Source organism: Cinclus cinclus, chromosome 14 (genome assembly GCF_963662255.1).
Source record: "Cinclus cinclus chromosome 14, bCinCin1.1, whole genome shotgun sequence".
NCBI classification, from domain to species: domain Eukaryota; kingdom Metazoa; phylum Chordata; class Aves; order Passeriformes; family Cinclidae; genus Cinclus; species Cinclus cinclus.
The window spans coordinates 18,429,021-18,451,729 of NC_085059.1; positions in this window are offsets into that span (position 1 = coordinate 18,429,021).

Genomic DNA, 22,709 nt, shown 5'->3' on the forward strand with positions numbered 1-22,709 from the left:
CATTAAAGTTCCTGCACACTGTTGGCAGCTTCTCCTGCCCCCTGTGCACTGTTGTTTTGCTCATTATTTTGCACTGTGCCCATTTAAACTGCAGCCTGGGCAAGAATGATGAAGTTTTCCCAATAAAGGGTTTAAATGTGGGGCTGGAAGCAGGGGCACTCACTTAACTATCAAATGTCTGTGCCAGCTAAGAGAATTTTGCAGCATAAACTTCTCAGCTCATGTTGATGCTCTAAAAGAAGCAGATGTTCAAGGCAGCACTATTTTTTTTTTAATTCCATATATACAGTCTTTTATTTTATTGTTTTTATTGAGCAGCTGTTTCTTCCTGCAAGCAATTCCACTCCTGTATTTTTTTTTTAATACAGAAAAGTATACCTTATTTATATGGAGATACAATTTGTATTTGTATTGCTTCAGTGCTGATTGTGTCTGTGTTAGAGTGAGGTTAAAACTGATTGAAGATGTCACAATTTGTCTCTTTGCCAGAACCCCAGTGGATGTGACAATGTTGTTCTTGTAAATATTTTTTAAAGATTAAAGATTTTTTTTCCTTTTGCTGCTGTCCCTCCCATTCACCCTTTCTGTTGTCAGCCCACTTTGTTCCAAGTGCTGCTTCCCCATTCCCTGTCACCTCGGGGATGTTTCATTCTCCTCTCTTTGACTGTTTTCACACCAGAGTTAAATTCCTTGCTCTGATGCTGCTGCACCAGCCTGACTCCAGCTTGTTTCCTTTGCATCCTTCTCTTTATTTTCCCTCTCCAAGCAGCCTCTGCTTAAAAGCTCTTCCTCTCTCTGCTCGAGTGCCTCCACAGGACAAATTCAGCTGTGAAACTTTCTGAAGCTCTGATCCAGCAGAGCACTTGACCCCTGTGGGGTTGGCGACCTGCTTAAAGCAAGAGCTTTGCTCCAAAGTGGCAGCCCTTGATTTCATGTATTTTCTTCTTTTTAAGTCCATTTTAGAGCAGATCTCTGGGCACCTCTGTGTGCTCTGCATTCTTTTGTTTCCACAGAGCTCCAGGAATTCTCAATAAACAGCAGCCATCACCCCGTCACAGCACAACCTGCAGGTAAATTGGACTCAGGTGGCAGATAAAGGGCAAGAACAGGTTTATTCTGAAGCAGAACAAACTGAAGCCTTGCCATGTGCTTTTCTGAACTGACAGAAACATCCAAGCACTCAGAAGGAGAGGAAACAGCAACGCTGCTCTCAAGCAGAGTTTGGCATTCTCCACAGAGCTTTGACCCATATTTAATGTATGAGAAACTACAAATCCCATCAAGCACTTCAGAAGAAGAATTTTGCAGCCCTGGTGTCTCCTGCAGTTGTTGTTCTGTGCTTCCCTCATCACGTTCCGCTCTGAACACACCCAGGACTTGGTTAAAAGCAGCATTTTATTTTCACCCATGTAAAATTTGCTGTACAGAGTCAAGGTGTGATATTCTGATAAATGTCTCTCCAAAGCCCAGCTCAGTTTGCAGTTGTGGAATTTCCCCACTAACTTAAGCTGAGGGAAAGAAATAAAAACGAGTCACAGGCACTCAAGGCCAAATCCCTCTTCTCCTTTTTCCTCACATGTACACAAATCACACAGCGCTTTCAGTCTTCTAAGAAAATGAAAAATAAAATCTTCACTGAGACATCTCAGAGCTTCAAAATCCTCAATTTGAAAGGAATAAATGCTAAGAAATATGTTGAAGAGCATTTTTCTCCCCACTTGGATGTGCTTTCAACTGCTGTCACCTCTTGGTGGGTGACGTTGTCAGAGCTGGTCCCTGGCTGTGTGACAGGAACCAGCAGGATCCATCCTCCTGGGAGGTTCAGCACAGCAGAAACTGAAAAGGCTTCTGTGGGCAAGTCTGACAAAAATGCTGTTTTCTACCTGAATTACCTGCCAGTCACTGAGTGTCCTGGCAGTGTGTCACGGTTCCAAGGAATGTTCTGATTTCCAGTGCTCATGCTGGACCTCTGGTGCCATCAGAACAGAGCTGGAAAGTGAGGTAAAACAGATTTCTCTTCCACTCCACGTCCTCCCTCAGTAGGAGAGGACAGTAAGGCTCAGTGGAAAAGCAGAAAATGGATATTGAAATTAGATTTAGTGACTATGAAACTACAGATTATAGCTGACTGCGTAGCATCTCAAAAACCCTTTAAGCTGGAAGATCATGTTATATTTTACGTAGGTCAAGCACTGGAAGTGGAAAAAAAACTGAAACCCTCTTTACACTGGAAAGTAAGAATTATCTTTGCAGTAGAAGTCAAAATTGGTCCAATTTCACAACACCTTCATGGAAAAGTTAAGAGGCAAAGGAGCAAAGACAATTTTTAAGGTTACTAGATCCACTTATGAGGTATTATTATGACCAAAGTTTTAGTTGTGAGCTCGCATCAATACAATTTGTCCACTGAGCACCACGTGGAGACCACTGCAGATTTTCCTCTTCATCAAAGCCCACCACAAACACGTGAAATTTGGCAAGAATGGGAGGAAAACGCTGTGGGTGGTGGCAGAAACACTTGGGAGGAATGGCAGACTCCAGATCTAGGCATTCAAAAGACAAAAAAACCTCTGGAGCTCGAGGCTTCAAACATCCCTCCAAGGGGAGCTTCATTCTCCTGCTCCCTGTGCTTAATTTCCCACAGATCACCCAGAGTTCCTTCGTGCTTAGACCCCAAGAGATGTTTGATTTTAGCTCCTTTCAGCTGCTCCTGCTGGCAGCTTAAATCTCATTTGCTGCCAGATCTCTCTGACCTTGAATCAATCCACGTCAAAAAATGAATAAACAAGTACATTTCATTGAGATTTGTGTTTGCAGCATGCAAAAAAAAAAAAAAAAAGTCTAATTAATAAGTTTAATGGTGTTTTATGACACCTGATAATTTTTATCATTCTAATTATATTAGAAGAGCTTGTCTGGAAGATGAGTGAAGCCTCTCCTCCTGAAATCCTCCCAGTGACAACATAATAAACTGTCAAGCCCATGCTGTGTGTTTCCAGGGACCAAAGGTTATCCTCCTGTACACATCCCAATGTCTGAATAGTGGCCAGGCCCAGCACAAAGAATAAACAAAGGCATCGTTGAAATATTTTAATCTTTAAAAGGACAGAACCAAAATCCCAAGTTCAAATGCCTCATATTGTTAGAAATTTAGGGCTAGGCAATGTCCAGATATAAGGTCTGCAAATATTTTAGGAAAGTCTGGATGAAAATTCTGATTGCAAATGAAAAATTGGATCTCTCCTGACTCTGACAATGTGATTCTTGCTGGTGTTTAATTTATTGGTGTTGTCATTAAGACCACACATTTGGGGCTTCTGTAGGAAATGTCAGCCTGAAGAGCAGCAGAATTCAGAAATATTACTGGTATTAAAAATTCTAATGGTAATATTACTTCAGAAGCTTGAAAAAAAAAATCCCTTCTCAATATCTACGTTTGAAATAACCCAAAACTTCTTTCTTCCTAGGATTTTTTGTTTTTGTTGAAATCATAGGTTTTAACAGCAACTCACAGTTGAAACTGGATATTGAAATGTCTTTTTGATATCTTTGGTGTCAGAAAATTTTGAAAACTCATATCATATAATCACATTTTCTTTAGAATTTTATTTAACAGGATTTTTAAAATTAAAAGCTGTGCTAAATGTTAAATTGCTACATGTCACATTAATAGCACACAAAGAAGAGAAGCACAGCGTCAGGTTGGGTATTTATGTATTTCTATCATTGTATAGAGCAGCCATGGAAATTTCAATATCTTTTATTATTGTTTCATTAATCAACATTAATTTTTTACTTAGCATGATGCAGGGAGCTTTTCTAGATCAAGCTGTCTCCTGTTTGCAGCACGGTGCAACGCCCTGCAGGGATGTTCATGCTCTGTTTGCAAGGCAGACATCGACGGTGGAAACTTGAAATTCCTTAAAAAAATGAGTGGTAAGAGGGACAAAACTGCAGGGGATGTGCAGAGCAGCAGTGGGGACACCTCAAGTGCCAGAGCTGGATCAGACTCCTCCTCCTCCAGCCACAGACCACACACAGAGTGGCTCTCCATGGATTTTTTTGGATGAAATTTTCCAGAGAAACCAGCAGAAGTTTTGGTTTTTATCTCACAGGGATTTTTCTCCACGTAAAGGCACATACATGTAAAATGCTGCTTTTTGTCCATGTGGCAGAATCCTTTCTGCCACTGCTCCTGTCACCCCTTTCATGCTGAAATAAAACAACTTTTCCTCTGGAATCTACAACCTGTACTTTCTGTAGTCCTGGGAATAAACGATTTCATCTTTGTATTACCTGTACTGAAAGAGCAGGTGAAGGAACATCCCTTCACCTGTTAGCCAGGATTGCTGTTTATATTTCTCCAGCATTCCACTGCCTCAAATCACAGCCAGATCTTTTTGGAAATTAGATGGTTTTTTTTTTATTCCAAGCTCAATTGTATGTGTAATTTATAATAGATGCATAAACACACATAAAATCACACGTGAAGAGAGACAGAATGTTTTCTCAAGCCACAGAAGTGATTCTTCTCTCTGCCTCCTTGTGAAACTTTCTCTCTGCGACTTTTAACTCTGACCTTTGAAAGACAGAAGAAGGAAATGTATAATTATTACCACTTATTTCCGTGCTGTTCCCCTATTATGCTGTTATTAAAGACAGCCTACGATGTTCTCTGCCCTGATACTTTGAAGTTTCACCTTCCAACGTGCTCGTGGCTGGAAGAGAGGGATTGGGAAGGGCTTTAAGAACTGCCTGACGTCTTTGCAGTCTGAGCACTGTGCACTGGTGAATCCCAAATACAGCTTCAACATTTTCCTTCTGAATCCCAGATGAAAAACTCTGGTTTTTAGACCTTCATAGGTCCAAGGCAGCATTCCCAAACTGTTTCTGGTCCTTCTTGGGAATTAGGCTGCCCTATAACCCTGGCATGATCCTTTATGGCTTTAGTTGGGCAGTATGAAAAATCTGTAGATATTACAGACATTAATCTTTGTGATATGCTGGGAGTTCCCTCTGCTTGCCCACATAGCACCTTCCTTTTCCCCCCTCCTGAACTGTGAATTAATTGTTGGATAATTCCTAAGTAACATTATGAAACTTTCTGGCATTTCAAGCTGACTCTTTTTTTCCAGTTTTCCTTCAGGTGTGGAAGGCTGTGTTTGTAAAAGCGTGGGAACAGACACAAAAATGAATAAATGTTAATTTTTTTCCTGTTTTTAACACTTCTAAGGAGTGCTCACTTTTCATTTTAAGATAACTGAAGGACAAAACAACATATAAATGAGTGAATGCTCCTCCTCTGAAAAAGTGTGATTCTCATTACCTTCAGCAGCAGACACCTGCTCAACGATTCTCCCTTAAAAAGATGAAGCACAAAGGTTTCATCAGCAATTCAATCAAGCTTTCTTTGCAGTGGATGAAAATTTAAATGAATTCTTTTGCAGATTTCCAATTACCTAAATAATTTTGCATTGATCTTTGTGCCTATGTTGTAAAAACATCTCTGCCTTTAAACACAAACCTGACCAATGTATTGAATTGACTATTGGGTATGAAAAGAAGCATTTCAAGCTGAGACCTCAAGCCAAACTTAGGAAACACAAATTGTTTCTGTTCACATGAGGGAAATTTCATCAAGGGCTCTCCTTTTGGACACAATCACAGGTTTTGATTTGGGAAATGAGTTTTACATCTTCTAAAAAGTTCTCAGAAGGCCAAAACTTCAGCAGCTATTCCTTCAGGGAGAGAAGTGCATAGCACTGTATCCCTTAAAGAAAACTCTGACCAAAATTAATGAGAATTCACAAGATTTGCACTTACGAATAAGAAAAAAATATGTGTTGGTTTTGGGATATTTTTTTCTTTCATCTTCTATTTACATATATATTATATATATTTACACACACACACACACACACATACATATATATATATATATATATATGATGAGAGAAAAAAAATATCCCAAAAGCTGTCTTGAAGCCTTTATTCCATCACAGCCATCAACGTCATTTTACAGAACCAAGCAGGGGAGAATGGAAACAGCTTCAGCTGCTTACAACAGCAAACAAGTTGTTCTTACTTTCATGGTCTTTTTAAAGTTTTTTATCTGATAAGATAATATTGAAAGCTTTTGCTCTAGACAATTAGTTTACTTACATGTACCTCTTGCTTCTAGCAATGCTTACTTGTAATGGTTTAAAACATTGGATAAAACTTCATTATTAAACTTACATAATTCTACTGTCTTGCTTAACATATTTTCTAAGGCCTATCTCTGCACAGCACATAGTTCTATTATTTCCTGACTTTGCACCCCCAACTTTCTTGCATTTCTGCACTCTGAGATTTGCTTTCCCACAGCTTTCTGAGAGTCTTGTACCTTTTTTATTTCTCACAAATATGAATAAAAAGTAGCATTCTAAAGGTCAGCAAAAATCTCCACGATTCACAGGTTTCCACAGGAATTTGGGTGTGCACAATCCGTGATTGCCCAAAAGGCTGAAATCTGAGGAAACTGAGAGCAAAGAAAGGGTGAAAACCCAACTAAACACAGCAAGAAATAATGTGATACTCCAGTTCACCCAAATCTAGCTCGTTGTGAGCCTCTCATTCACACCTTAAAGCAGCTGGATGCTCCTTTCAGAAAAAAAAACTGCACAGACTGTGAACCAGGGAAAGGCAGCACCAGAAAAACCTTTTCCTACCAGCCCTGTGGGAAAGGGATCCTGCAGCTAACCTACATTTGCTCAGGAGTGAGAAAAAGCATTTGAAAATACATATATTAATCCTTTCACCTTCCTGTCCCTGCTCCATTATCCCTGAGCTGACTGTGTGGAATCCTCCCAGAAAAAAAACAAAAACCAAAAAACAAAACAAAACAAAACAAAACAAAAAAAAAAACAAAAAAACCAAAAAAAAAACCCCAACAACCCAAACCCCTCCAAGAGCCATCCCTGCCTGTGTTAACAGACTGTGAAAGATTCAGTCCAAACTTCTGCTCTGATCATGTCAGGGCAGCTCTCTCCTGGCGCGAGGGGGCACGGACCAAGTGAGACAGATGCTTCAATCTTCCCAAGAGTTGTCACTTCCCATGACTGTCACTTGGCAGGATGGTGACTTTCTAGTACAGCAAGGCCTCTGGGGAGGGAAAAAAATAACTTGTTCCTCTCACTCCTGGCCAGTTTAGGGTTTTTTGTTTTAACTCTCTCAAGGTTTTCAAGCAAAGGGAGATTGAGCACGGAGCGGTGATTGTGCCCACAGTGAGCACAGGAGATCCAAAGTTTTTCCTCAGCGGATCCGTGACACTGGGGCTGTCCCAGCACAGCCAACACGAAGTTGGGGGATAATCTGGATTCCCAGGAGAGAGGTCACAAGCACAGCTCCCTCCCTTGGTGTTTACCCACCTACCTGGAAGGACATTTCTTTGTCTCTCTGTTGTGTCCCTGGCTCGCTGAGCGCAGCCCGGATTTCTCCGTCTGCCGGAGGAGCTGGAGGTTGTGCGGATTCAGGACACACATGATGAGGCGTTTCCCTGGCAACAGAAATGCCATAAAAGCTCTCTGAAGAATTCCTCAGGGCTGCACAACAAATAGAAACACTAACATGCTGAGACCTAAATATAGCTGAGCTTCAGTGCTGTTCAACCAAGTCTTTACTTAGCTTGGGCTCGTATCCGAAACGAGCGCGGCCGGCAGGACACGCGGGGATGTTTTCAATATTTTACAGTGTTTTGCTTTTAAACAGTGCACCAGTAGAGCTTGGGGATGGAGTTGCAGATGGCACCAGCTTTGGTACAGATTACAGCCTGGCCTGGCTTTGCTGTGAAGGTGCCCTTGGTCACCCACGGAAAGCTCCTGAGAGCAGCACAGGGACAGGGAACAGCTGAGTTCTGCACATCCAGAGCAGCGAGAGATCAGCTCTGACACTGCTGCCACTGAGGTGTGCAAGGAGTGGCTGTGGGTAAGCACAGAGGCTCTGGCTAAAAGCAGTTCCTGCTTTTCCCACTGCAGGGATGGAGGGATTAAAGCTGAGACTTCTTTCGCTTCCATTTGGAGTCCAATTTCTAATTTAGTCATTTTTGTCTGGTGGTGCTGCAAATATAGCAGCTGGGCTGCAGAAGAAACAGATAAAAATGCTTGGGCTGCAATACAAAAAGGCAGACAAGTAACATTCAATGAGTCACAAAATGGCCCAAAGATGAACACGGGCTCCCTGGAAATAAAGCTTTTGGAGGCCTAAAAGTGGATCTGGGCTCACTCAGATGTTTCTTGAACTAAAAATTGATCAGAGCATGGTCCCCACTAGAGATTGTTAATAAACCTAAGCCCTCAGCAGCTTTCCTTGGTGTGTTTTGTGCAAGGGGATGAGCCAGGCCCATCACTTCAGATTGCCCTTCTCAAGCCAAACCACTGGGCTGGAAAAGCCAAGTTTGGATTTTGTCCCTGGTGCTGTTCCCTGGCTGTTCTGAGAGCCACCCTTCCCACTATGGAAGTGAGCCTGGAGAAGTGCAGGAAAAGCTGCAAATCAGAAATGTTTTATGGGACTTAAGTATTACTTCAAAATGGTGAAGCTGATGCTGGATGTGCAGGCTCCTTCACACTCTCACTGATTCCATGGTGTAACTCGAGGGGAGGAGGATGAAGGCAGTGGGACCAACAGCAAGACTGGTTTAGTACAATATTCCCACAACAACTGGTTTAGTACAATATTCCCAAATTTTGTAATGACTACTGCATTGCTTTCAGGAGGGAGAGGAAGAAAGGTGCGACCTGAAGGACAATTTACAGTGAAAAGTTTTGATGAGTAAATGTCTTAGAGGTCAGTGTCTGGACATGGGAATTTTGCAGAGCAACCCTCAGAAAAACTGAAATAAACACAGCAACTTTATCAGAATAAAAATATCAACAAGGTTTCCTCTACAGCAAAAAACATTACACATTTCTAATGAGGAAGCTGATAAATGTAAGGGGTGATGTAAAACTCGAGGAAGCTCTGCTAATGGCACACATGAAACAAAACCCTCCAGACAAAAGTGACAGAAGTAGCTTTCACTGGACACAAATATACACAGAATTCTGGAGTCGTGGGAAAACCAGGCTGGAAAATCTAATTCTGATGATCTTCAGCCACACTGGAGACTGTTAAACTCCAGATCCTTTCCAAGGACACATGGTCCCCTCTAGAAACATCTCAGACACAGAATGCTGTGCAGAATCCATATGTACGTTGTCCTGATCATCTTTTGTGAAATCTTTTTGAATAAAAAAAGCTTTCCCAAATCAACAGAACAGAGCATGAGATCCAGAAAGCAGCCTGAAACCTGATAACTGAAGCAAATCCCAAGCATCTTTCCCCCACCTCTAACAGAATTTTTTCTCCCCTGTTCTTAAAAGGAGACAGGCATTGACGTTCTTTCAGTGATTCGTGTTAGAAATGTTTTGAAAAAAGCATACAGCTAAATTGCCTTGAAATTTCAGTGGGAACTTAAACCTTTTGTGATATGAGATAATTCCTTTAATTATATTTGCCTGGAGCTTTACATGTGTAAGAAGTTCAGTTCAAATCACTGAGTAACGAAAGAGTTTCAGAGAGTGCAAAGAAAAAGGTCTATAATCCATCAGCTTTGCTGTAGCTGCTTTCCCCTTTGTTACCTTTATGATTAATATAAAATATTACTAATAATATTAAAGAGCAATATCCATGAAGCAAATTTTCTTGTCTAGAAAGTACTTCAGCACTTGCTGAACTTTATTCTTGAGCACAGATGGAGGAACCACACAGAAAAGTTACCCTGGACTGAAGCCACGAGGCTCCCTAAGACCCAGGGCCAGCAGAGCTGTCTCTGGCACTGCAGCTCTTGTCCAAGCATGGTGAGCTGGGCACAAAAAACTTTCCAAGGGTTACGGGTCCAGATTCTGCAATATTGAAGGGTCTGTTCAATGTACAACACTGAGGCAGGGTCAGGTCAGGGCTCCATGAGCCAGAGTCTGTGGTACTGTCCAGACCACACAGATCCTGGTTCCCACATCTCCAGACCCAGCAGATCCTGGTTCCCACATCTCCAGACCCAGCAGATCCTGGTTCCCACATCTCCAGACCCAGCAGATCCTGGTTCCCACATCTCCAGACCACACAGATCCTGGTTCCCACATCTCCAGACCCAGCAGATCCTGGTTCCCACATCTCCAGACCACACAGATCCTGGTTCCCACATCTCCAGACCCAGCAGATCCTGGTTCCCACATCTCCAGACCCAGCAGATCCTGGTTCCCACATCTCCAGACCCAGCAGATCCTGGTTCCCACATCTCCAGACCCAGCAGATCCTGGTTCCCACATCTCCAGACCCAGCAGATCCTGGTTCCCACATCTCCAGACCACACAGATCCTGGTTCCCACATCTCCAGACCCAGCAGATCCTGGTTCCCACATCTCCAGACCACACAGATCCTGGTTCCCACATCTCCAGACCCAGCAGATCCTGGTTCCCACATCTCCAGACCCAGCAGATCCTGGTTCCCACATCTCCAGACCCAGCAGATCCTGGTTCCCACATCTCCAGACCCAGCAGATCCTGGTTCCCACATCTCCAGACCCAGCAGATCCTGGTTCCCACATCTCCAGACCACACAGATCCTGGTTCCCACATCTCCAGACCCAGCAGATCCTGGTTCCCACATCTCCAGACCACACAGATCCTGGTTCCCACATCTCCAGACCACACAGATCCTGGTTCCCACATCTCCAGACCCAGCAGATCCTGGTTCCCACATCTCCAGACCCAGCAGATCCTGGTTCCAACATCTCCAGACCCAGCAGATCCTGGTTCCCACATCTCCAGACCACACAGATCCTGGTTCCCACATCTCCAGACCCAGCAGATCCTGGTTCCAACATCTCCAGACCCAGCAGATCCTGGTTCCCACATCTCCAGACCACACAGATCCTGGTTCCCACATCTCCAGACCCAGCAGATCCTGGTTCCAACATCTCCAGACCACACAGATCCTGGTTCCCACATCTCCAGACCCAGCAGATCCTGGTTCCAACATCTCCAGACCCAGCAGATCTCAGTTTCAGCACGGTGTCCCATCACACACATGTTGCACAGGCTCCATGCAGGCAGAAGGGAAGGCTGTGGATTTCCAGATGCTGCAGGCAGGGGCTGCAGAGGTGTCTGCCCATGCTTGGTTCCACAAGCTGTGACTTTGATTTATGGCCCCTGAGCTGCACGTGAGGCCCCCGATGCAGGAGCAACCTCTTGGCTTCAGCTCTCAGCACATGCAGGAGGTGATGTGCAAACCAGGATTGAAATCCTGAGCACGAATGGGAGCCAGAGTGAGAAAAAAAATGACAAAACAGACAGAAAAAGCAGTAAAAATATACGTGCCATGGTAAAAGCAAAGAGCCCAGAACTCAGGGGGAAAATAAATTGTCATCCCAGAACTCAGTGCTGATGTGATTCCATCCGAGCTGCCCTCAGGATGTGCTGAGCTCCCCAAAATCTGGAGTTATGGAATTCCTATTTTAGCCTTAGCCCTGACTCACTTTGGGCTGGAGGTACCTTGACTGTAATTGTTACTATATTAGCAAGCAAATATTAAGTTAACATAAATGAAACAGTCTACCATAATTTGGCTTAATTATTCAGAGAGAAGTCTAGCATAGAAGATAAATAGCTTTAAAATTGCTAAATAATTTGACTCCCCATATAATTGCCTGTGCAATTTGTGTTAATTGCATGTCAAGTACAGGTTTTCAAATATTAATCATTGCTTATTTATATTATTAATTAACATTCTTACATTACATTTAAATAATCTTGCAATGGCACAGTTACCAAAAGACGAATTTCTATTCCTGTTAGGTTTTGTTGTTTTTTTTTTCTCTCCCAAGCTGCAAAAAGTCTTTCAATCCCACCCCTGAGTCACATTCCCCTGCTAAGATCTAGATGATTTCTCTCAATATTTTCTCTTTCACTGAGATTTGCCACTGTGACCTCTCCACTGGGGATCAATTTCTGGGTGAAAGAAGCTGGGCAAAGCTCCCTGTGAAACTCTTCAGTGCCCTGAGGAGGGGAGCGTGGGGAATATTGCAAAACTTCCTCATTTATCCACTGTCAGCTTCTCTTTGCAATTCTCCCCGAGCTCCCCATGGCCTTGTTCAGCTGGAGAACAAATCAATAATAAGTCACAGTCAGACTTTTACCTGTTCCTGGAGAACATAAAATTACCGAAGATGTTTCAAATAAAAAATTGGAGGAACAGCACAATAACTCCTTTGTCAATGAGGATTCACCTCCCAGTGCTCTGGGCATGGCTCAAAATGTTGAGTTCTTTATGATGTCCCAAAACACTGGGAAAAACTCTCCCTTATTCCTGTTTCAAAGACCACCCCCCAGTTTTTGTAGATTTTGTTGCTTGAATTTCTCTCCAAGCTCTGTGTCTAATCACAAAAGCTGGGAAAAATCAATGGATTGAATCAGTAAAACCTACAGCTATTGGAGGGCTCTCAAGGGAATCTTTTCCTCTTCTTTCAAAGGCAGAGGTGTATAAACTACTTTTTTTTTTTTGCCCCTTAAGGGAGTAAAAGAGGCTCCCTCACTGGTTCCATGATAATCTTTCAATCCATTGCTGAAATAAGAAATCCTGTTTGCTTTATTTGTCATGGCCCTGCTGCTCTCAACAGCTGGAGAGCTTCTTAGAACTTCTTTCCTTATTCCTTTTTTTTTTTTATCTTTTCCCATGCAGCAGGGAGGATTTTCCACCCAAGTCTGTCACCGAAACATTTGCAACAGATTAACCTCCCAAAAAATATTTGGAAATAAACCAGCAGTCTTAAATAGAGGAGATAAAAGGAAATGTATTAATGGATTCAGTTCTGAAGATAACATAATTGTTATTTTCTGAAGAACCAAAGTGGTGTTATTTCACAAGAAATACAATGCCTTTGCTGTCAAGGTTGGGATTTGTAGAAATGCATAAGGAATACAAATTCCTATCTTTGTATTTCAAAGGCAGTTCAGTATATCCCTCATTAATGGAAAACAACAATACAAAAATATAAAGAAAATTATTAAACTGTAATTAGATACATGACATATTGCACTTTGTTTTGTTTTGTTTAATTGCATGCTTTAAATATGCATTAAAAAGTATCTTCTTGCTCCTAAAGATCCATTTCCATTTGAGTATTTTAATCACAGCCAAACCCTGCTCTACATCTTAAAAGGGAGAAAAAGAGAAATCTCTGGTTATGTGTTAAAAATACTCCCCTCAAAAAATTCCCTCAAATCAACAAATAAGTGAGCAAGCTGAAAAAAGGTGTTTTCTATGTGTGTGTGTATTAAACATGTTGAAGATCATAATCTAAATTTCCTGTTTCTGCTATGAGTTCTAAAATCAAGTGTACACGAAATATTGATAAATGAACTCCTGATGTACATTAAGAAGATGCAATGACTCCTGAATAAAACAAGCTTATGCTAATAATATTACATATATATATATGTATATAAATATACAATCATTTATATGATCTAATGCCATACTAAGGGAAATGAACAGCTCTGTGTGATGGGTTATAAATTATAGAATCATAGAATGGTTTGGGTTGGAAGGGACCCCAAAGATCTTCTCATCCCATCCCCTGGCCTTGGACACTCCCAGGGATCCAGGGGCATCCACAGCTTCTCTGGAAAACCCATTCCAGTGCCTCACCACCTTCCCAGCAAAGATTTTTTTTTCCTAATATCTAATTGAATTCTGCTCTCTTTCAATTTGAACTCATTCCCCCTTGTCCTGCCATTACATGCTCTTGTAAATGTTTTCGATATTAATATTTTGCTGAATTTTAAGGGATCCCTTCTTGTGAAGGGAAGATTTTCATCTCCTCATAGGCCAAGCAGAGGATTCTTTTTTTACCTCAGCAGAAGCAGCAAGGAAAGAATTCCTCAGCAGTTCTTGGCAATGTTCATCTCTTCCCAGAAAAAGGGGGCTCCATCCAAAACTCACTTGAAGGATTGTATAGAAATATTTATGGGTCATGGAAATACTTATGCTTGAAGCTGTAAAGAGAAGATCAAAAGGAACTTCTCTGAAAGAATAAAGGACTGCCAATCTCCACTTGGTCCTGAAGCCATTTAGAGAGAACTGAGTGAAGATGAACCCTGTAACCAGAGTGTGGAATTACTTCTTGAAAATAATGAGAATAATTTTGCAGAAGTACAAGCGTGTACTGGAGATTTATGGTAATATTTTCTCCCCCAAATTACTGTAAGCGCCAATGGATACAGAAATGCATTTTAAATATCCAAAAGCTTTAGCAGAATTGAGTCACCTCTGCAGATGTCAAGTGTTATTTCTACCTAATTTACAACTTGACTTTAAATGCACAAAAGGCAGTGTGTAATTCCATTACAGCAAGTAATGAAACCAATATTTTTCCAGACATCAATATTGTTTAGAAAGAAATCTCAGGGGATTAACTGAAGAACAGAGATTAAATTAGTTGGAAAAATAGCTAAGAAATTGAGAAGCTGAGTCTCATATGCTGGGTCTATATAGAAGTATCACACACACAAAAAATTGCCTTTCTTGCAAAGGACAAAATGCAAATAATATTCTCAGAGACACACAAAATATCTGGCATCTCTTGAATATATATTACCAACCTTGACACTTCTCCAATTATTTGCATTTCTCTACTCTTTCCTCTATATTTCCAGGATCCATCAAGGACTGGAAATAAAATATCCAAGGACAGAGGAGAAAGGAGGATAAAGACGGGGAGGAAATAAAGGAAGCAAACCTTGTGATAAATCATCTTTAAGGACATCAAAGGAAAACCTGAAAATCCAGGATGGTTCATTTAAGAAACAAATACAATCTTTTCATTGCCAAATTCTGTTTGAAGAGAAGACAGTACCTACATCAAAATTGCTGTTTTTATTAATTGATTTAATCCATGTTTATGCTGTTGGAATTGATATCTGATTTCAAGCACTGGTTTGGATCTAGGATTTCTTGAAATCAAGCTTTGTTCCACGATGCCAATTTTCCAGTGATATAAAAGTTCAAAGGTTGTATCCAGTGACCTTGGAGGTATTTTTGTTTAATGATTCGATGGTAAAGATTCACAGAAACTGCAGTACAAGGCTGAGTCTCGACTTCACCAAATTCTCTTTTCAATCTGCTGCGTGGTGGATCTGGGTTCTTTTAGGTGGCTGCCTTGTTTTGGGTTTAAACAGACCTGAATCCCTGGCTTGCAAAATGCTTTTTAATGGCAGCTGGTGTACAGATATTTTGTAAACTGTGTGTCTTCTCATTGCAGAGTGAATAGGATTGGACTTGTTTGCTGAGCAGAAAAGATCAGAACACATAAAGGAAGCGGTGACAGAAAATGCAAATGCCAGAGAACAAAAATACCTCCCAAATGAGTCACCACGAGTGATGCTGAGAGATCAGGGGATGTCTAGGAGAGAAAGGCATCAAGGAGAGAGTTTTACCACACCTGAAGAAGTGAATTTATACTGACACAACGCTGTAGTTTCTGCTTCTAAGATAGTCCCGCCACTTCTCATTTAAATTTATTTCACTATCGAATGAAATAAAGCATTAGAAACTTGGGAGGTCTTCTGGGAAGAGAAGCAGAGTTATTTTTCAATCTGATAAATTTAGATCGTGGCGTGAAAACGCCAGTTTGGATGCTCAGCTGTGCTACCTCTGCACCAGGGGTTCAATGAACCCGGCACACAGCCCTAAAAATCATGAACACAAACATAATGATGTCTCCTGACTGTGCTTCCCCAGAAATTGCTGTAGTGGGGGTTTTGTGAAATACTTGATGCTGATTTTACAGCCTTTAAACACTGATTTACTTTCTATGCTCACAAAAGCAGATGAGACTGTATTTTTCCTCCACAAGAGCTTGAAGATCCTCCCTGTTCACCTTAAAGGCTCAAAGTCCAGAAGTTTAAGCCTCCACATTTTCGGCTTCAGGTTGCACTCAAGCACCTTTGCACAGCAATGGAAACAAAAAGTGGCATTCAGAGAATCACAGAATCCTTGAGACTGGAAAAGAACTCTAAGACCATGGAGTTAAAGTGATCATTACTAAATAAAGTGGGAATACAACCACGTTACCCTCCCAAAACCCTCAGTTTTACCTGGACCAGGCTGCCCAAACTCAGGGTGTCCAGCACTGGAATGAGCACTCAGTTATTCCTTGGCACTGTGTTTTTTGTTTTTTTTTCCATCTAGAAAGGCAGGTGAGAATCAGCAGTGCTTTTTCAGAGGCTCTCAGCAGCACTGGGAACCCAGGGAAAGCTGATGGAGGACATTCCCTCCTTGTTCCCACCCATCCTGGCACGCTGGGCAGCTGAGAGGGGGACAGAGCAGCCCCCAGCCCCCATGGAATCTATCCCTCCCTCTCCTTCTGTTTTGTTCAACACCAGCTTCACCTTTACATTTTTAGAAGAGAGATTCGTGCAGGTGGATCCATTCCACCAGCCAAAAAAACTCCTCCCCATTAAACCAGAAAAGAATAATAAAGAAAATAAAGGGGAATAAGAAATAAAATGAGTAAGGAAAATGAGGGCAGCCTCTGCTGTAGGCTTGTTTTGGACTCTTCATTCTAACTCAAGGCTTAAACCAACAGCTGGATGAGCAAAGACCCTTCCCTCAGTTCCCTACATGTCCCAGGTTTGTATTTCCCTCCTGGTTTATCATGCTCAGAGGCAGCAGAGCCCTGCTGCTCCTTTCACCTGCAGCACCCAGAACCACCCAGTTTTTCCTCTATAAACCACAGCTGCCCAAGAGCCCTTTCATTTCTAGAACGTTCCTTCTGCCCACCCACTCTCCCCTGGAAGTGCTGGGGTCTTTTCTTATTTCTCATCATTAACAGTGCACAGCCACAGTGGTAAGAGGTTGGAGTTTATTAATTAGCTCTTTTTGCCTGAGGAAGAGAAGGCTGAAAAGAACAAGCTTTTATTATTTTTTTTTTAAGAGAAACCCAGTACACAACCTGCAATTAGAAATGAGTATCACTTCAATGAGTTATTTAATTACTTGCTACAATGCAAATGCAATAACTGGGTAAAAGGGAGAAAACCATGCTCACATTTGTCAGGTATCACAAAAGCACAAAATATCTGTTTCTGCTGAAATAGATTTCCATCTTCCAGTTTGCTGTGGGATAATGCGTTGAAGGAGAGAAGGACCTTTCCCAGCCTGGACAGGACAGTGCAGTCTGCTCAGGTGGAACCCCAATAAATTACACTTGGCCTTCATGAGATGGCATCAGGCCCCTCTTCCTAAATCAGGTGGAGGCTTTGCCATGAAACCAAACAACTCCCTGACCCCCCTGCACCTCTCCCAGGCCTTACAAATGCAATTTAAAAATAGTATCTTCAATTTTATGAAAAGAATCAAATCAGAGCTGGTACAAACTGCTGGAAATCACCACAGCTTCTCAGGCTCAGAGCAATGTGCTCACAGGAATTGAACTCCAGGAGCAGCTCCAGCCTCGATGAAAAAAACTCCAATTTATTAAAGAACAAATGTGCTTTGTTGTTCCAGATATGATGAAGAAAAGGGGACCCTCTTTTGTCCTTTCTGCCTTTCCTTTCAGACCCACACCAGTGACTGCACACCTGCTGAATGTATTTTGTAGTTCCCACCAGCTCTGAAAATGTAATTTTTGATAATGCACTGATTTTTACTGCTTAAATAATTCACTTTTACAGGCCCAGTTCCCAATGTCTCTGTGTGCGTTCTTTGATCACAAGTTGCTACCTTTCACAATCATTTTTTATCAAAACAAAATTCACTTTTTTCCCATTGAAATAAGGATCCTCAGTGTTCAGTATTCTCAAGTAACTGCATTGCTGAACTTTTGTTCACGAGGAGTTTTCAGCAACAATGCCACAGCAGCTGCCCAGTGGGTGGTGATGGAGTGAAAATTCATAAAAGGTGGAGAGAAACTTTCAGCTGTAAAATTATGGTTTAAATATTACCACCTCTGTAGAATAGCAGAGGAAAACTCTGGATTTAGTATGGAAGAATGGAAATCTGCTGACACCCAGACAGAACATCTACCAAATATTTTGTTTTAGAGATGCTGATTCACTGTAGAGAACTCGGAAAATGCAAAATACGAAATGCAAAATGCAAAAACAAAAGTTCCCGATCCTCTCGAGTGTTTTGGGTGTTTATCTTCAAGATGAACAATAGCAATATAAAAGGATCAGGTGCCATAAAATTTGTAACATCATGAATGGAGCGAGCACTGGAGTGCTCTGTATCTGACACATTCATCAACATCATTCCAGTGATAGGAATAAAATCTTGTGTGAGTATTCAGTATTACTGCCTTGAAATGAAAGAAAAAAAATGAGGTGGGAATGTCACCTGGCCAAACTGAACATGTTTTCAACACCACCCTTTCCCCTGTTATGAAGAAAACTCTTAATTAATGGCTACATGTCATTAATAATGGATTCTCCAGAGGAGTAGAAGGACTTTGTAACACTCTGAAAGTGCTGAATGCCCATAGCAAAAAGATGGGAATTTGAAAGATGGGCTTTAAGGAGGATTTACCACTCTCTGTGCCTGTTGAGCTGTTCTGCAGCCATGGCACGTGCCCTGCCTTTGGGGAACAGAGCCAAGGGACAATTCCATGCTGGAACCTTGTCCCAGATGGGTGGGACAGCCTGGTGCACTCCCACATTCATTCACAGCTCACACAAAGCAGAATTGCTGGGTTGTTACCCCTGTCCTGCACCAGATCTGGATTCTGGGCATGGCTCTGGAACGTTTCCCCAAAGACAGAGCTTTTTTTGGAAATGCTTGGACCTCAAAATTCCTCTCAGTGGCACTGGCAGGGATGGCAGTTCTCCCAGTTCTTGCTTCTGACAAAGGTTCTGGGCAGCGTGGCAGAGCAGCGTGGCCTGGTTTGGATGAGCTGCATGTCCAGGGCTGGATGAAGATTCCCAATTTTCTGAGTTTGCAGCTGCAGAAAGGATTGGGCACAGCACAGCCTGGCACCTCCTGAGCAGCTAAGAACAACACCTGGAGATCCACAGGCATTTGTACAAGGAACTGGACAGGGCTGCCTTCTCCAAGCCCCCAAAAGTGACTGAAATAACCCCAAATGTAGGGAGAGAAAACTCCAGATGAGGCTGACTCTCTTCTAATTTCACACCAAAAGGAGCAAAAGCAGTTGGAAAAACAGATTCTGAAAGAAACCCCCTCATCCTAACAACCAAGAAATGGGCACAAGTTGATCATTCCTCTGTATTAAACAAAAATAAACACTGCCTCTGTAGAGCAACATTTCAGATTATTCTTTGCCTTCTGGTTCAGCACACTCAGTCTCTCATTCTGCCTCATGTTTATAATTAATGCACTTGGATTAAAGAATTAGCCAGGAATTTATTTTTTAGTCTACAGACTCCCTTCTTGAATTTAAGACAGGAGTTCTTGAAAAGGAAATGCTTCATATATTTTATCAGAATGAACCTGGAGAATCCTGCAGGCTCAGATGAGGCTTTTTCAGTAAGCACCAACCCTTTTAATCTCTCTCTAACACCTTCAATTCTTATCTGCTCTCTAGAAGCACCGTCTTTGTGCCTGTGTGTCAAAGAAGGTACACACAAGTGAACTTGAAACCCATCAGCAATCTGCCACTTCTTTTAGAAAAAAGGAAATGCTGCTTTGTAGAAACCATCTCTGCTGATGATCCAACTCACACCTGCAATCTGAAGCATCACACAACTGATAAAGACATCTTCACTATCAGCATTTCATGAACTGCTCAATGCAGGCTGCAGGAGGGGAGTTCAGCTTTGTTTTGGCTGGGTTATAAACAGCAGAACACCACCATGGGGTGCTGGGTGAAGAATGAGCTTTTACATTTCAGATCACACGCACAGCATGCAGGGGCATTTTACACACTTGAAGTCCTGACACGGTTTTAGATTTGGTTTGCTTTATTGTAAGTTTAGTTGTGATGTTAAAATAACCCACAAACAGACACCTGGAAATGGGTCTGAGGCATCCAACCCAAATGCTGCAGCTGGACCAGCTGCCTGGCATCTTTTTGGGATGGGTAGCCACACTCACAGCCTTTCTAGCACCAAAAAGCTGAGCTAGCGACTTGATAGGAATTGTGAACAGCTCTTGGTGATTTTTTGGACACATCATGCATGGCTGTGAGCCTTAATCCTGCACTTAAACGCATTCCTCAGGTGTAGCCAAACTTTCCTTGCTCTGGAACCAGAGGCACTGGAAGGTAGCGAAATATTGGGCTTGGCTGTGCTGGTGAAGGCTGGATTTTATTTCATTTTTTAGGCTTGATCTCTCCTAAATCCTCCTGAGATACATAATTTACGGCTAAAAAAAGCAACAGACTTTGTTGGCAGGTCCTGAGAACATTGCAACTCACATTACAGAGCCTCTGCTTTATTTCCTTGTGTCATTTACTTTTTGTTGAATTCAGTGAGAAGGTTTCTTTTAATTAAGATGATGGTGAGCTGTGTTTAATTAAATGACCATAAAGCTCAATAGTCTGTTCTAAAACTTGAATTATATCCTACATGACTTGTTTTGGTTTGTCTGGTTGTCATCAGAGAATGGATTTGATGATGAGTCAGTCTCTGGTCAGGCCACCCTGAGCATTCATCAATAAGTTAAAACATGGAGTGATGTCTGCTCCACCTCCTAATTTCGATGCTTTCCTAAAGAAGCCAAGCATGTAAACCTACTCAAAGGGTGACAGCTCCTGCCATGGGCTTTGTTTTTCCAAAATAAAAATGGACACAATCATGATCTTTCATCTACTCACTTACCCACTTTACCAATCTGGAATTTGTGACAAAATTCAATTATTTACAGTCTGTGAAAACTGCGTGCAACAATCCTGTGAGATCACCAGGGAAAGTGACAGTAACTTCAACGACAAGTTTATAAGCAATTTAAAACTAAATAAAAGTTAAAAAGTAGCAACATTTTCTAGTCAAACAACAGGATTTGCTGTAAAATCAATGTAGATTATGAAGATGCTGAAAAAGAACATGCATTAGTATTTTACTACCACTTGATAACAGAGTTAACAAGTGACAAAAGTTCAGCTAAAATAGTGCTTTTTAAATATACTTGCAAGATACTCCTTCATTTTGCTTTCACGCACTTACAAAAACAATCCCCCACAAACCCAGCAGTTATTCCTGCAGATTTCAGCATGTGCTCTGCAAACAAGAAATAATTATAGCTGAGCACTGAAAGAGCTGGGGTTTTTTAGTCACCTCATTTTCACATCTCATCTGGGACTCGTTCCACCCGGTGCTGCCAAAGTCTTGCAGAGAGCATCCCCCAAAGGCATAAAACTCCCAGCATTTGCATAAGGAATAATTTTCCTTTGAACAATGGGAGCAGCAGCTCCTGGAGCTGCCTGGTGCAATCCCATTCCACGGCTGGCATTCACTCCCTTCATGTCTCCCTTGCACTGTTACAAATCTGCCAGTTAAAAACTCTGTGCAGCTCCAGAACGTATTGTCTGGAATGAAACAACCAATTATTTCTTCAGGTTTTGTGGCATAATATCCTAGGAAACCAGCAATTACAGAATCAAAGTGGCATCAAATGGTGTAGAAAGGAGTGAGCATGTATTATTCTTTAAATAGCAGTTACATGAACTCGTAATAAATGGGTATTAAGTGCTAAATGTATGATAAGTAATTTTTGACAACGTAATTATCCAAACAATACAGGGGAAAAGTTGTGAGATGGAATTGTCAAGTTCTCTTGTGCAAATGCTCTGTGAAATTACACTTATTGAACACTGGCTCCTAGTCATGACCATTTTTTTGGGAATAGAGCAGTTTGAGTTTGTGTGTGCAAGCAGCACAGTTTTCTGGATTCCCAGCATCTCTCTCCTGGAAAATGGCACCCAGTGGTTTGATCTTTGCTGAGGTTAAGACTTTAATTTGCCCAAAATAAATGGAAGGATGCCATTTTAACCTCTAAATATGCTATATACAGTTCCTTCCCAAGAAATCCCAGAATAAAGATGAAGGTTTTGTAAAATGGGGTTGGACTTCCAGAAATCCTGGTTAGAAGTTTTCAGCTTCTCCTGCAAGGTTGCACAGTCGTTATAGCAACAGGCTTGAAACTTGAGGAATTTCCAGAGGAGGCACATCCCAATGTGAAATAACGGGATGCTGTTGGCTGCATAACACTTTCAGTTCCTTTTGAATCTTCTTTTTTTGCCTCAGGAGGAGCTTGGCCACGTGTCCAGCTGGGCAGCAGATGCAGCCATCACCAGCACGAGACAATTCGGTGTGACAGGAATCCCAACCTCCATCTGATGTGAATCTCCCACCAGAACAGAGGAATTTTCTTTACACCAGAAAGAATTTCCCTGGGTCCAAAACACCTTTGAAAATCACTCATTTTGGTTACTTGGGAGCCAAAAATCTGTGTCATGTCCGTGCTGAGCTCCCTAGAAACAGCTGAATGCTCTTGTTACTCCTTTATTTCTCAGTCTGACTTAAACCTTTTCTACATCATTTCTCTCTCTTGCCCTGCTGCTTCCTTTTAGGTGGGAATTGCTCTGGGGGCAGCTGGACTAAATATAAACCAATGACCAGAGCAAAACCAGGCAGTAAACCTATGAGAAATTCATAAAAAACAGAGCAAAACTCATTGC